Source organism: Gossypium hirsutum, chromosome D10, assembly GCF_007990345.1.
Source record: "Gossypium hirsutum isolate 1008001.06 chromosome D10, Gossypium_hirsutum_v2.1, whole genome shotgun sequence".
Lineage (NCBI taxonomy): Eukaryota > Viridiplantae > Streptophyta > Magnoliopsida > Malvales > Malvaceae > Gossypium > Gossypium hirsutum.
This window is the reverse complement of record NC_053446.1, coordinates 43,441,812-43,445,828: the sequence shown is the minus strand read 5'-3', so window position 1 is coordinate 43,445,828 and position 4,017 is coordinate 43,441,812. Positions and strand designations below refer to the sequence as shown.

General features: G+C 36.6%; 1 long non-coding RNA gene across 1 annotated transcript; it reads left to right on the top strand.

Moving 5' to 3' along the window:
- Positions 1 to 519: 519 nt before the first annotated feature.
- LOC121222216 (uncharacterized) lies at positions 520 to 3,012 on the top strand. The gene is made up of 2 exons (XR_005919353.1): positions 520 to 2,656; positions 2,752 to 3,012. It is a non-coding gene; the product is annotated as an uncharacterized lncRNA (long non-coding RNA).
- The last annotated feature ends 1,005 nt before the right edge of the window (positions 3,013 to 4,017 follow it).

Here is a 4,017-nt window from a genome sequence, read left to right as displayed (position 1 = left end):
AAAGCACACCAACCATATTACCATATTTACAAGCCAAATATAACAACTAGTTCATCAAACACAAGTCCACTTATACATGCCATTATAACCTTGACCAAGACATCAAAAACTACTGATATAATTGCTGGATAGTGTGATAGATCTCTGACAAGCTTCCAACCCGACCAAGCTTTCGATAATTTGTAAAGTAAAGGAAAATAACTATTTAAGCAATGAATGTTTAGTAAGCTCGTATGAATATTAAACATAACATTTCATCTTATATATGAAATTTATACGACAAATGTAAAGCTTTACCAATGCCACAAGATTTATCAAACTGTAAAACTATCAACTCACTTATACTTTCTATTCATAACATAATAAGATCTTATAAGTTCTACTACAAAATCATCAATCTTTTCTTAAAATGATGAATCATTCCACTTAGTTACTTTTCGTTCCATTTACTTAGCATAAGCTTAATTACATTATCAATTCATAAATTAGTATGATTATTCATGACATAGGTAAATTCACCTTTAGCATAAGTAAATTTCTCACATATAGGTAAGTCCTTTAATTCATCAATCCTTTTATCTTATCACATTAAATTTCAATTGTGAACTTACCATTTCTTTACCTTTTCTCACCTGTTCCATTTGCATAACACAAGACATAAACATAAACATCAACCATAACCACAAGCTTGATACAAGCCTAATCATCATCATCAATACACAAGTTAGTACATTTATACACAACTCTTTTGGGATAAAGTATATGATAAATAATTTCATAAGAAATTACATCTTTTCATTTGCATAGTGAAGTGAACAAAAATTTTTGCGAGTGCTAGTCGAGTTTGTTACGAAAGGAAATCTTATCTTCACGATTATTGAAAATTTGGAAAAACTCTCAATTTTGTTTAAAGAAGAGGAGTTGCCACCGATCCTTTTTCTAGGTGTGATCGGACACCTATTAAATTCTCTTTTTAAAAGAAAACTTATTTTCTAAAATTCCTTTACAAAGAGTCAATCTTAGGTCTGCATCAAAATCTAGAGAAAAATAGAGTTCGGGAGTCGGTTATGCACGGGGAAGGTATTAGCACCCCTGTGATGCCCAAAATCGGTATCTAGTTAAGCGCGCATTGTCTTAATTTTCAAAAATACGAGTTCAATTCAATATTTGATCATGATCCGATTAAAAATGATAATTTTGATAAATTACATATTATTGTATTATATATATTTTAAAATGAAATTTCGATGATTTACGAGTAAAAATAAAAATTTTATTTTTTAATGAGACAATTTTTCAAATTTTCAATTTTTAGAAGCGCGTTCTGTATTTAACAAAAATCAATGATATCTACCCAACATAGCTGTGAAATCAATGACTTAATGCTAAATTGGTTCGTTGCCTTAGGTATTGAAATTATTTAAATTTAAAATTGTAAATGAAGTAAACATAATAATATTTCAAAAAGGCTACTAAAAAAATGCTAATTTAATGAAAATGGGATGTCTTTTAAATACATGGACTAAATTTAAAATGGATTAAATTTTACCAAAAGCCCAATGTTATGGACTTGAACCGATACAAATCTGGCCTCTTTTCTCTCTTTTTTTTCACTTCGGGCTACTCCTGGACAGGCTGTCTGGATTAGGCTGGGACTGGAGTGGGTCTGCTACTGGACGGGCTGACTGGATTGGGCTTGCTACTGTTGTTGGATCTGCTGGGTTGGCATCCTGCTGTTAGGTTGACTGGATTAGGCTACTACTGCTGCTGGGTTAGGCCGCTGCTGGGTTTGACTCAATTCAGGTTGTGTCAGATGGTGGTATGGGTTGGTGAAGCGGGTCGGGTCAGACCCGACTATTTCTTTTCCTTTTTCTTTCTTCTTCTTTTCTTATTTTCTTCTTTTTTCTTCTTTATCTCTTTCCTATACCCTAGCCTCTTTTCAATTCACTTACTGCTGTTTACAACTGTCAGAGCTTCGACCGGACACCACCAAAACACTCCTCTCTACCATCTCTCTTCAAATGGTCGATTAGTTTTCCAAGAATTCGACCCAAATTTGATGAAACAAAAGGCCAAAGCTTCAATCTTTTTCTTTCTTCGATCTCCCTTTTACACCGTCAGGTCACCATCGGTCTACGTATGTGGTACATCGTGACGTGGTTCGTCTTACCACCATTGGGATAGTCAAACAGAGATCTAGAGTTACAAACCCGAACTCGAACAAATAAGTCATTTGACTTCCTTTCTATTTTTTGATTCTCTTTTTTTTGTTACTAATTTTGGGTTATTTGGTTTCGATTACTACTTTCGGTTATTTGGTTTTGCTAGGTTTGGGATGTTGAGTGGAGGTGATGAGTGGGGCAATGATGGTGGTGCCCGAATGGTGAGATGATGCAGGGTACTGCTACAGTGGTATCGAGATGGTTGATTTTTAGAGGCTCAGTTTCGGTTGAGGGAGGGAGAGAATGATGATCGGTGATGGAGTGCCATTGGTGATCCCCGAGAGAGGGGCCGGAGGTGATGGAGAAAAATGGTGAGAAAGGCCGAGAGTCGGTGATTGTAGGTAGGGATGATGGGTATGTTGGGAGTGGTGAGGTAGTGGGGGTGATGGGCAGTCGCGGTGGTGGTCCGGGGAAATGTCTATGGCGATTGAAAGGTAAAGAAATATTTCCCTTGTTTCTTTTTCAGAAGCTTTCTCTTTTTTTTCCTTCAATTTTTTTTTGCTGCTCCTAAAAATCTTCTTTTATGCAGATCCCCCCTTATACCTCTCTGTTTTTAGGTAGAAATGGAAGGACAAGGGCCATCATGAGCCTAGGCCGGCCGCTGAAAATAGCTGAGGGTGGGGTGCGAAGTACGACTGGCTGCTACTAAGGGACAGTCTCACGCTCTAGAAGGACTGGATTATAGAGGACGCAAAGCTCCTAAGGCTAAAACGTAATTTTAGAAAAATTAAGGGGCCAAAATGTAAATAGTATTCTTGTATATTTTTTTCTAATTTTCCTTTTCTTTTTCTATTATTCTTATATTCTTTTTTCTTTTTTTAAAAAAGTTAATATAACATAAAAACTAAAAACACTTATGGGCTAAAACCAAAGGTCGATCAACACTATAAGGGATAGCTAATGGTTGATTATCAGATATGCATATTCCCCTTCCTCGGCCTCCTCCATTCTATCAAAGATCTTGACCTCCTTGTTATCCATCATGTCCTGAAGTAGTTTTCTGAATTCTTCACAAGATTGGATGTTATGCCCTTCGATGCCATGAAAGTTTGGTGGGAACACGATGAACAGTCTTTGGTTATTCATGGCATAGACGGGGTAATGAGGAGGTGCTTGATAGTATGGACCTTGGGGAGAAAAGTAGAAGTTTGAAGGTAGGTGATGACGAGTCATGATTGGGCTGGGTACAGATTGGAGGTATAGTGGATATCGGTTCCAACCATATGGGTTTCATTCTCCTTTTTCCTTATGGGTACTGCCCTTTTTGAAATCTCAGGGCCTTCCATCCTTCCACTCTTGATGGCGTTTTCTATAAGCTCCCCGGATATTTTAATGTCTGCAAAGTCTTTCGTGGCGCTTCCTACCAACTTATCGTAAAACGGCATTTTTAGAGTGTTGATGAAGAGGACTATTATCTCAGTTTTAGTTAATAGGGGTTCTACTTGAGCCAAGATATCTCTTTATCTTTGTGCATATTATTTAAAAGTCTCGATCGACTTCTTTTCCATCATTTGTAAAGTTAGTCGATCAGGTACCATATCTGATACATGCTTGTATTGCTCACAAAATGCTGATACTAAGTCTTTCCATAATTTGATCCTTTCCCTACTGAGATGATTATACCATCAAAAAGCTAATCCGACCAAATTGTCTTGGAAGTAGTGTATTAGAAATTTATCCTCATTCACGTAGCCAGTCATCTTCCGGCAAAACATGATAAGATGCGCTTTTGAACATATTGTCCCATCATATTTTTCAAAACCTGGCACCTTAAATTTCGGGGGTAGAACCAGAT